Consider the following 13,302-nt stretch of genomic DNA (forward strand, 5'->3'; position numbering starts at 1 on the left):
TTAAACAATTGTAGCGGTAGCGCCCGCTACATTCAGAGTATGTAGCGGTAGCGGACGCTACATCTAGAGCATGTAGCGGTAGCGGCCGCTACATTTAGAGCATGTAGCGGTAGCGGCCGCTACATTTCAAAGTAGCGCTGCCCAGCTCTGATCACGATTCGCCTACGCCTACGCGACCAAATTATGCACGGGACCGGATTATATTTGACCAATAATGGAGGTTGAGCAGCTCGAGACACCACATATGGTTTTCTTGAAATTAAAACTTTAGTGGAGTATTGTATTTTCTATAAGGTATTTAAGACAGTAGCGCTTCATGCATTGCGAAGCAAGTATCCAAACCTCTTCTACCGTCACCTTTGGCTGTAATTTAAGTTTTTTGCTCAAACTTCCATGATTATCTCACCGTTCTAACGATTATCTCAGGACGGTTCTCCTTCAAAACAGTGCAGAATAAATAGCTTCTATTTTCAAAATTAAACAGAAATATTTCCTGGGCTTTCCTGTAAATTCGTTCAAAACTTTCCAGTGAATAAAAAGCAAAGCTTCTAGTTTACTGAAAGAGTTACCATTAATACTGAACAAACTCATACAGTATAAATTTACAGCAATATAAACGATCTATAATTATAAACATCGTGTTTGTATTCTCGAGATTATACGTTACAATGTCTTCATAGTGTAACCATCAATAAAGATTTGAAGTGAAAAAAATATTTTATTTCCTTAATTGACAAGTCTGAGTTCTCCTTAGAAAGTCAATAATCTCGGCGCGGAGGCACCGGAGAGAAACTCGCCGTTTCCTTGGGACGAAGAAAATTACAATTCCAAAGCGTCAATATAAATGCAGGATACTCAAAGTCATAATACTTGTAGAATTCTACAAAAAAAAACTGGACACATCATCACCTTCCTCCAAGCGAGGCGTTGTGATGTAGACGTCTGACACATACACACGTAAGCTCGTGCGATTATTGGATGAAAGAAATAACTCTCCCAAACATCAAAAAATCACGAGCTGGCAAGCATAACATGCTTCCATAGAATTGCCACGAAGGCAATTCTGCAGGTCGACGCTGAACAAAATACGGCCAGCTTAAGCGGGCCAGTCGTGCGGGACAACGCAACCTAAATAAAGTAGCAATCAAATTGAAAGTTAAAAAATTGAAAAATCATTTCCGAACGTAAGACATGAGGAAGCATGAATTTGATGAATAATAATTAAACGACGTTTCTTAAGGCAAATTTCGAACATTTCCTGGATAGGTTGTTCAAAACATTTTGTGGCTAGGCCGAGAGTCAATACGGTGGCCCAAATTGTGTAAGGCTTCCAAAGCACTACAGATATTGGATTTATTTCAATTATTTGGGTTGCAATCACTACCATGTATATTTAAAAACAACAAGAAATGATTAACACTGCAACCGAGACCTAAAAATTATGTCATTGTTGTTAAAGCGTTACGTTAGAAATTATTACTGTAAATGTATAAATGGTAACACTTGCATCCAGCTAAATAATGTGATGCAGCGGACCCAAATGAGATAAAATCCGTAGACCAAAAGCTCATCGATGTAACAAGGGCAAGAATAGTGTTCCGCCAAAACACGGTATAGCAAGACTCCACAAGGCGCGATTTTACAGGCAACGCTATGCCACCAGCTTTCATTATTGTCGCTGTCCATGAGCCTTCATTATTGTGGCTGTCCATAAGCGTTCATTATTGTCGCTGTCCACAAGCCTCCATTATTGTGGCTGTCCATAAGCGTTCATTATTGTTGCTGTCCACGAGCCTCCATTATTGTGGCTGTCCATAAGCCTTCATTATTATTGCTGTCCACGAGCCTCCATTATTGTAGCTGTCCATGAGCGTTCATTATTATGGCTGTTCTGCCTGTTCACGAGCCTTCATTATTGTGGCTGTCCATAAGCGTTCATTATTATGGCTGTTCACGAGCCTTCATTATTGTCGCATTCCACGTGCCCGGTTTTCCGTATCAAGTCTGTGTCGGAACTCAACGTCCCTACCCAGGACGCTGTAGTAAAATATTGGATGCAGTAATATTTCACAGAATAAAACAATGCCCTACACAGCATGGCATGCTAATATTGGATGCAGTAATATTTCACAGAATAAAACAATGCCCTACACNAGTCGGTGATTAAACACCAGCTGAGCAAAAGTTTCAAATGGACTAGAACGAAAATAAAATGTTGCTTAAACTTTAAGAATCTAATTTTGAGATGTGTAGAACAAAGAGGGAGGTGACAAATTCCAAATAATAGACTCTATTCCTAGTAATTAATAGTTTCAACCTTAAACTGAGGTTGAGACACGAGTTTTTATCGCTTCAAAACTGAAGTTGAGAGAGACAAATCAAATGGAGTGCTCCTCAAAGAAAGTCAAAATTTGAACTTTAGACAACCAGTAATTTCGACTAGCAGAAAAAGACGACGAATGACAACTTTTCAATTAAAGTGAATGAACGAGTCTCGGGAAATTAATTTATGATCACACTTAGCTCCTCGTGCTGATCACAATGAGGATCCGTGTTCTTTAGGCTCACAAGAATTCGCTACATTCGTGTTGCCGAGGGGATGATGATGTGTTGGGGAATTGAAAAGATGTTTGGGGATGATGAAATCATTTTTCAAGATGATAATGCATCTTGCCATAGAGCAAAAACTGTGAAAACATTCCTTGAAAAAATACACGTAAGGTCAATGTCATGGCCTGGAAATAGTCCGGATCTTAATCCAATTAAAAATCTTTGATGGAAGTTGAAGAAAATGGTCCATGACAAGGCTCCAACCTCCAAAGCTAATCTGGCAACATCAATCAGAGAAAGTTGGAGGCAGATTGATGAAGAGTACTGTTTGTCACTCATTAAGTCCATGCCTCAGAGACTGCAAGCTGTTATAAAAACCAGAGGTGGTGCAACAAAATACTAGTGATGTGTTGGAGCGTTCTTTTGTTTTTCATGATTCCATAATTTTTTCCTCAGAATTGAGTGATTCCATATTTTTTTGCCCTCTGCTTGGTCTAAAAAAATAACCGTTACTGACTGCACAATTTTTTTTCTTGATTTCTTATAGTGTTTCTTAAAGCCAGAAATTTGACATTGGAAATTACTTTAGTTTTGTGTCATGTCTGTGATCTGCTTTTTTTCTACTAAGTTAAACAACTGAATGAACATCCTCCGAGGCCGGTGATTCCAGAATTTTTGCCAGGGGTTGTACATCGAAGTGTGTTATTGTCAAAAATTCTTAAACGAGCTTAAAATTTCTTTCAAAATTTCTTAGCTGACCATAAGTAAGAAAAATTCCTATATGTAAAAATATAATTTATCGAAATTCCATTCTTTGGTTGATTCAAATTTAGCGCAACTTATCGCAAGAAATGTCTTTCTAAACTCGTTTTCTTAGCTCCTTTAAAATTTATGGGAATTTGCTTGCGTTTGCGTTATTCAGTTATTCATGTCAAGTATGCATACTGTGATGAGCTGGAAAAAACATTGAACCATCGGCTCGCCCTGCTGATAAAAAAAAGGAAAATCAATATCAAATTTTACTAGAAATGAGATCTCACAATATCGTTTGTGTAAAATAATTCACTAAATATTCGAAAACAATTTTACATGGATGTTTTAATCCTGCGATTGAATGCCATCGCATCCAAGTTTTCATTTTTCTCCAAGTAAAAAATATGCAGTCAGCCGGAAAGTTTAAAACTTGGAAATCTGATTAAAAATTGCTGCAAAGTTTTCTGGTTACTTGAAGTACTTTTCAGAAACAACTCAAATTATCAATTTCAATAGAGACCGAATCCGTCAGGTCCTTATTTTCACTAACGTCACTTCAGGTTCTGAGATATTTCTTACCAACTCGCTGAACTAGAAAAAATATAACTCAGAACTCACTGCAGTGAGAGACAGAGAGCGCATTTTCTCATCGATGAAAACGTGAAGTCACGGGCAGACGGACGGACATGACGATCACAATAGCGCTATTTTTGCAATAAATGAAAAAATGCGCTACAAATCGACTCGACGCATCGCTTATGTATCGCTTATGTATGTAATCGCTTATGTATTATGATTTGATCTTTTTAATAACTCGATGTAGGAGCTCAAAGACATGGCCACGGCGTTCGTGGTGAGTGATACCCGAGCGACAGTGATGGGACGATTGGTCTATGAGTATTTTCTATTCATATGGAGACGTGGTATTCACTTCCATTAGATTTTGCTATGAAGGCTCAAATTTCACCTTAATTCTTCTTATTCGCAACGAATAGTTGAATAAATAAAACCAAATTTCATCCTGCATGCCAGGAAAAAATTCTTACGAATGAGTTTACCTGTGCGATAAGTTTCCCCGATTATTCCAACCACTACCCTTGAATAAAAAAGATCGTGTACTTTTGCTGAAGCTTTTTGTCCGGCCGTTTGCAAAGAAAAATTCATCTTGATGAAGTTTCCTCTGATACTAAAAAGGGAAGAAGGAACACCAACCCGGAGCGGGAGAAAAAGATCGACTCCATACTTTTTTCCGCGTCAGCGGAAGAAACGGGAATATCCGCAACGGCGCCTCCGACTCGACTTGTGGCGATGGTATAGCCTACTGCAGCTTTAACAATAACATCGTGCAAAATCTTGTGTTGCTGCGCCCCTAGGTGACATCTTAGAACTTACTTATCATTAAGGAATATTAACATTGAGCTTATAATCTCTAGTAGTCTGTATGTTGCAGTAGTATGACGAGTTCTGTATTATTTTTTATCGCAGAAGTAAGAACTTAAGTTGAGCGAGAATAATGTGGAAGAGTTTGCGCGCTAGCAGCAATGGTTTGGAGATACTATTGATTTTGACTTCTAGCTGGGAGAATGTACGCGTTAAACAGACGAGAATGGTAGCACTGGTTAGAAGAAGTTCTTATAACTACCACGCCGATTCTAGATTGACAAAGCTGTACGTATTTAGCCATTAAAATTAGATTGGGCGGTGAGCAGAATCTTCAACTATGTTCAACAAAATTATAAACTATATAATTATTTGGAATGCACATTTTGCTACGATGCACAAGGTATCGTTAACGTAGCCTATCTCGTAAACGAGCGCCGTAGTTTATTACGAAATAATAAATTTCTCAACGAGATGAAAAAATCAATAATTCTGAATTAACAGACAATTCGAATTATCATAACAAACAAATAAAAGCTGAGCTTATTTTGGATGACATATAACGAAAATGAGAACCGAAGAAATGTTCATTTATGAAACACAGCCATGCCAGTCGCCGAAGTAAATGAATTCACAATAGTCGATTCATCGACCTCCAGTCTAATGCTGTGCCAGCTATTGCGCTCTTTAAACATTTAGAAGTGGTCTTTTTTGGCTTCTCCGGCGTCGACAGGTTTGTTCAACAATTCGATGAATCAAAGTTGGGTACNGTCATTGTTTTCTCATAAGATTTCATTTGAGTATATTAATATATTTCATTCAAGAACAGGGATGTTTGAAGGAAAATTGAAAAAACTCGCTGAATATAACACCCTTAGACTCATTTTGCTCATATTGATATTAGTAATTGATATTAATATTATATTAGTAGTTAAGTAATATTATATTATTAATTAATATCCATGAATAGCTTTGTTGGGAGGCAAGTAAAAAATATATAGATATATCTATATTTAAATATATATAATGATGGTGAGTGTCAAAAGCTGTACAGGTACCGAAGTGGCCAAGAATAATGAGCTAAGACCTGCCGAGAGCTCTCGTGTAACCTCATTGCCAGCTCTCAAAGTCTTCACTAAGTGCAGTGATCCACTGGAGTTGTAATCTGTGTGATAATGATTTCTGAGTGATAATGATTTCTGAGTGATAATGACTTCCAAGTGACGCAGCGATTTTGGTAGGTTTGGGAAGAAAACATGTGTCGAGATTGAAAAATCTTAAAAGCGATTTCTGAACAAATTTTAGATTTACTTTTTCTCTGATCACGAGTAAATTGGCATGGAAGCACCGAATACATTAAAATTTATAATTAAAGTCTTTATTTTTCATAATACCGATCCTAAAACGCTGCCTACTATTCACATCGTATTAAATATAAAAACGTGGTCACTAATACTACGTAAATTTGGATAATTTTCCATTAAGAATAATCATAATTTTCCATTAGGAATAATCATCATTAATTATTATCATTCAGAATAATCATAATGGAAAATGAATAATGATTATCAATAATTATTATGCTTAATAATTATCCTTGTTCCTAATGGAAAATTATGGATATTTTGAATGAATTATTCAAGCAAAAGCTAAGAATTTAAGCAAAATTTTTGCCTATTTTATAGTATTCCCTTGTTTAAAATGTAAACGACTATTTGAAATCGAATCAACGCTAGACTTGCGTTTCGATCCCGGCTTGTGGTAGCAAAATTGCGTGACTGTGGCTGTCACTGATGATTGATTGCCTGAATATTCAAGATCTGTCCTCATGCTTTAATGTGGCGTAAGCCTTGGCTAATAGAAGAATTTTATTGTGAGAAAAATGTGGACGAAAAATGAACGCATAGTTTTGCAACGGTAAATCGGATTGCTCGATAATGTCATGTTTCATCAGGTTCGTGCTCTTCGATATTAATATATTCATTTATTATGTTCTATTGCGGCTGAGCTCATCAAATTTGTCATTCATCTGCCTATTTTTAGATTTTCCCAGAATTTCGAATTGTTGATCCGTCTAATTTTTTTAAATACCCATCAAATCTCCTGCAAAATACACATTTTAAATACCCATTAAATCTCCTGCTCTCGGTCAAATCTCCTGCAAAAAGTCACCATATTTAATACTGGACCAAAAAAATAAAACCCATCAAGCCTCGTAGCCGTGCATAGAACGATGGCACTTCGCACCTTCCTTTCATTTAAAACACTTTATCTTATTCAACACACTTTTTCTGCTAGCACTATGATAAAAGTTCATCAATGATAGAAACCTGGCTCTGATATTGACAGTCCGAAGTAAGCATTTCTCGGAAAGGTTTCATCAAGTTTGAAGGTCACGAACATAAAAGTATGTCAAGAATGCAAATCGGTTTGTTCTTAACTATCGTATTGCTGGAGGGAGTCCACATGACTTTAAACTTTCGTTGTTTCTGTATCCTTACGTCTTTTCCTCGATTCGATTTTTTCGCTCGATTCCTATAATTCTCTTTTTGAAGTAAAATTTAAATATTAATAGGTCGGATTATTTTTCAAGTATTACAAAAAAAGGATTGATGACTGGAAAATGAAGTCGAAACACTGTGAGTAAAATCGTACTAACGCAAACACGATAAGCATGGAGTGTCTCTATCACAGCTCATTAAAAGACTCAGAAGGTAATTATTTATTTAAGTAAGACTGACCTTTATCACCACAGAAATAATCGAGAACTACTAAATGTGTCATGGCATAAAACAGTGAATGCTGAGCTTTTGGCTATAAGCTGACAGAAAAATAGGGCATTTGTACATAAGCGTGTACTCACCGTATCACAGATACGATTACGAGGAGGTTGCCGAGGACGGAAAGAAGGATAACGAGCCCCATGAGGATGGCCTTCAGGACGATGATGACGATGGTCACCCATTGGTCTCTGCCTCCCCCAGCTTCCTCCAGCACCGCAGTGCCCTCGTACGCCTCCGTGAAGTTGACGATGACGTGGCTGATGTTGAAGCGAGAGTAGTCAAAAACTGCATCGTCGGCAGACACGTCAGAAAAAGTGCTGCCAGTGATGGTGCTGAGGATGGTCGTGAAGTGGGCACCATCACTGACATCACTAACGCCAATTTTAGTGTCCCTATCCTCGATTATTCCCATCATCAGGGCGTCATTTTTGAAAGAGGTCGGTGATTTGGAGACCAGATGTGTCTCGAGAAGATGAGTGATGTTCGGGAATGCAGATGTCAGGAGTGCCGTTTGGGAAGCGGAGTTGAGTTCCCTACGCTGCGCGGTCAAGAAATGATCTTGATCCGAATTGTAATGATCGTTTTCTCTGTTAACGTCGAAACGCATTGACGACTCCGAATCGAAAGACTGTAAAGACAAAGACTCCAGAGGTAGACGCGAATTTGACGACGACCAAGGAAATGTTGTCGAAGAGGAAGAAACCAGAGCGCTGCACCTTGGGCTGTGACTGTTAGATTGCCCATAAAATTCTTCCTTACTTGCTGGAGTTCGGTCCCACGAGTCAGAAGAAGACTGTAGTAGCGATAAGAAATGCCGGCGGAAATGACTGGGCTGCCGTATGTGGTGATGCTGGAACCTTGGTGTTTGTGGAGACAATGAAGATGGGTAGAAATGAGTGGATTGTTTCACATCATTTTCAAACTGCGGTAAATTTGATTTCTTTGAAGAGTTGCCGAAGAAGTTCATCAATGGGAAAGAATCATGCATGGTTTCAGTAGCCCATGCTATTTGAACAATTAGTAATGTTTTCAAGTAACAAACATGGCTCAATGTAGTTGCAGATTTAGCACTCATTCATTTCGTGTCACAGAAATTTTCAGCTTCGTGTCTTAGAAAATTTTCAAAACATTTATACGCCTGGTTTTACCATTAAATTTGGCATTGACAATTTTTGCCAAGAGTATTGCATCGTCGAAACTCATATCACGCACAGGTGACCTGGTCTGAGATTCAAAGGTTCACAAGCAAGAAGCATAATTTATATAACACAATTTTCTCCGCATTCGATTCCTCAGATTGAGGCACTAGACAATCTTAATCTAATAAGTAAAGAAAATTGAATACTAAAAGAGTTCACAAAATCCTAGAATAGTTGTACATAGAAGTAATGTTAATTTCTTTTTAATGAGAAGAGAGCTTTTGTTGTAAAATTTTAATTTACATTTTAATATAACATTACATAAAAATCAGCTTAGATTATTGTACGTATGAATTATGTCATTGGTTCAAAGTTCAAGTTATTTCGGTCCCTTATATTTTTCAAATTGACTTAATAAATTTGAATTAATTCTTGCAAAATTCAAGATTATTAATAATTCCCCGAAATAGGTCGTAAAGCAACACTGTGTTAATAACGAAAGTATGAAGACGAAGAAATATATGTCAAAAAAGGAACTGCAATGACGTAAAATTTAATAGATTATTTACCCAATTCTGAAAACAAACTTTTTTCTGTGCTCATATTTTTATCAAAAGCAATTACATTGAAAAGCTGGAAGGTTTGATCGAATTAAAAATGTTTTTTTTTTCAAAATATAGAAAGTATAAAGGACCGCTTGTTTACTAAGAATATATACTGAGGGACTAATCAAGTATGCATTCAGATAAAAACGGCGATAAAATGAAAACGGCGATGAACTACACGTACCGCAGGAAAATTTACCCAATTAAAAGTATTATTGATAAGGCAACTACGATTGAATTCATTAACCGAGTGAATTATGTGTATCTCAGACATTCTCACTTCGCAACTTTAAGTGTAACTGAATGCTGAAAAGACAAATGCATGTCATTCAATAAACTACTTAGTCACCAGTGAATGAAATCATATCCTGATAGCTCGGAAATATTTGTCAAATATAAGATTAACACAATGTGCTTGACTCTCAGTTGATAGTGTTGATAGTGTTTATGAAGAGCAAATAGGGTTTGAGATATTCTTCCAGAGTTTAGAAGAGTCAAGATATTCGTACAGAGTGAAGAAAGGTGAAGATTTTCAAGTAGAGTAAAAAGAGATAAAGATTCTCGTACAGAGTATTAATCGAGAGAGAATTTGAAGCAAATACTTGACATGCAAGCCCGATAGGTGACATAAATGTTAAATTTTCAGTGCTTCTGGTTCAGGCTTGCAATTAGACGATGGATTTCAAATTTATCGACCAATTTGACATTCACAATAAGCTCATGTATAGTAATTATGACATAGTAATTGTGATGTTGTAAGTTTTTGTGAATGGTGAAGATCTGTTCATATTTGTTTAATTTTAAGGTCATTATGATGGACTGTTTTCTCATTCAAATTTTTATTCATCCATTTTCATTTAATCTGAGAATAACAATACCCGTAGAGTTCACAACACACGAATAAGCACTTGGCAAAAATCAACACTTTAAATATGAGTTTACACAATAAGAATTTAATTGGAACAGCAAACAATTGAAAACTTGCTAAGTTTACACACTAAGAATTTAATTGGTACAGCAAACAATTGAAACCTTGCTCGACTCCAAGTATTGCAAGTCTTTTCTTATTTGCTTCTACATCTCGATGCACTAGAAATTTCCAGAACCATGATATCTTATAAGAAATGGACGGCGTTGGGCTCTAACACTGCTAAATTTCGTGCTCAATTGCAGACTATTCAAAACTTATGTGATTTTGATTGATTACATGCCTTCAGTGGGCTATAAATCAAGTAGTCATGAAACACTGATGCCAAAGGTTTTTTTTAATTTTTTTTTACAAAGTTATCGGGAATATAATTCAAAAATGCAAAAACATCGCAGTACAGCACGATTTCTGGAACGCGTTTTGGAACAAAAGCGCTAAGAGAACCTCGAGTGACTGATTGCGAGTGGCGCGTGACTTCTCACCTCCACTGCCAAGCAAACACTGACCTGACCGAGGTCGTTCGCTTCATAGTATTCCAGGTGAGACCTGGTCAAAATTGAATCCACTGAGTCAGACGATAGATTCACAAACATTATTAAGTTCATTACACATCGGCTTCTCATTATTGCGATGAATGAGACGGGCCTTCCTCTCCTTGCTAATAATCTTGCCTTTTCAATCCAAGTCATTTTCTGGTATAATTTAATTAATTTTAAAGTTTTTCTATGAATTAATATACATCTTGTTCATCAACAAACTACCAACTGAAATATAAAACATGTTTTAGTTTTCTTGGGAAGGTTGATGAATTTTCTAAGCCGTGAAAATTAGATGAATGCAAGCAAATTATTTAAAATTTTCAAGTACAACTTGCACCTGGCAATGATGCTATCTTTAGATCAATTATGAAGCTCATGCTTCTGCAAACATCTGAACGGAATTCTTTTTTCAGTCAAAGCCCCGAAGATAAATGACGGAAGCAACAGTTACGTTGATTAAAGCAAACCACGTTTAACTTTAACGTTCCAACATTTGACTAACGTTTGTCGGGGCCCATTAAATAAATAAATGATGTGAAAATAAAGCCGTCAGTGGCCCAGACATTTACTTATGATCGTGTCGTAATAATTATTGCCATTAAGAAGGATGAATAAAACTTAATAAATGAACAAAAAAATGTCGAAATAACCTATCAATGAATACAAAACCATAAATAAAACAAACAAAAACCGTGAGCTTTCTTTGGACCGACTAACTATTTTCAATAATGAGCGAATTAAGACCTTATTTCGGAGCCTTTCTGCACATACAAAACGAAAACACAAAATTAGAACTAATGAAATAAATAAACTAATAAACGCAGAAATATAGCGCGGATGACATATGATACATGAATAAATATAACTACAAACATTCACTAAAACGTAAATAAAAATTTCACTTAAACATCAGTGTCACGAGATGCTAGCAGTTGTGACGAGATGCTGACAGTTGTGACGAGATGCTGACAGTTGTGACGAGATGCTGACAGTTGTGACGAGATGCTGACAGACAGTTGTGACGAGATGCTGGCAGTTGTGACGAGATGCTGGCAGTTGTGACGAGATGTTGGCAGTCGCGATGGGACTCCGGCAGCTATTTACTCATGTTTTGACCTGACATAGTGTTACTCTGCAAGCATTTGTTTCACCTTCATGTATTGAACCCTAAAAATCTTCAATTGCAAACTCTATGGTAGACATCATAAACAATATATGTACAGTTTTTCCGCTTTCGCTGTTGTGTTGGCATGTCCAGAGAGTTAATAACGGAGTTTTATCCATGTTCTCTTAAAAGCAGCATGTGTAAATGCTATCTAAACCACCTCGCAGTTCTCAGGCTTAATTTGTAAGCCAATTTTTAGAGCTCCGTGAAATAAACTCTGGATCCATGATTCATATTACCGTTAAAAAGTTCACACATTCGAAATATGCTGAACAAATATGTTATTCCAGTTTACTTTGTAATACTATTTTTCTTCGACATTAGAAAATGTCACATTTACATTCGGGATTTCAACATTTGGTTTAATGTATTAATTAGAACTAACAATGTGAACTTAAATTAATTTCACAATATCTGTCTTCGAGAATAAAAAATTATTGTTTTTCAAATCGAAAGAATTGTATCAAAGGCACAAACTCGCTATGCGGTTTATATAGCAAGTTATAAAAGTAGTTCCAACATCACCAATCGAACAAAGCATCTTCAATTAATGGTAATTTGAAACAACTTTTTCTTATGGCACAATATGACCATTTAATTTTTTTCAATGTGTTTATAACTTAATTCTGATGCAGCGGGCTCGATATTTTGTACGTTACCATTTTTCAACAAAAAACTCTCACTTCGAGAAAATATTTCCCTGGTTTGGCATTAAAATATGACTTTGTTTCTTTGAAAATGAATTTATTGTCTCCTCAATGATTAATAATATTTCAAAACTCGAATTTAATTGATAATACGTGGGATTAATTTGTCTCTGACGAATATATTTTGTAGTTATGTTTTAGCGCCCATAAAAATCCTACCAAAAATGAAATATTTTCATCCAAATTATTATTTAATTGCCTTCTGTATCCATGTTACTCCAAATAAATATGATTTAATACCTGGTAATTTATTTTAAAATTTACTGTTGACCTTCGTTCAGTTCACAGATAGATTAAAAATATATTCAGAATTCAATTCCGATTCAGAGCCTCATCGCGGGCTGACATCAAAGGCTGTTTACACTGCGCCGACAGAAATTCCTCAACTTGAATGAGTGATCTCACTCGTTTCAAAACATATTGGAATAAAAATTGAGTTTTTTAAAGAAGATACAGATACGTTTGAGCATCAGAAAATGACTACATACGTAGTAATGAAATAATTTTCTGGTACAGGCAACATCGTTATTGGTTTTTTACCCATGTCGTATGCTCTATGCTGAAGAAGTTGTATGCAGGTGAAAAATGCTTTTCTCGCACTGAGCTGATAATCTATTTAGCCATGACTATGGCGTAATAACTTTCAAATCACAATTGATGCCATCTCTAGAGTGTGGTAACTCTCATCAAACTTGATGCCATCTCTAGAGTATGGTAGCTCTCTCATCACAATATTGGCCTATGACTCCCGGA

The sequence above is a fragment of the Hyalella azteca genome, unplaced genomic scaffold (genome assembly GCF_000764305.2).
Source record: "Hyalella azteca isolate HAZT.00-mixed unplaced genomic scaffold, Hazt_2.0.2 contig15682, whole genome shotgun sequence".
Classification (NCBI taxonomy): Eukaryota; Metazoa; Arthropoda; class Malacostraca; order Amphipoda; family Hyalellidae; genus Hyalella; species Hyalella azteca.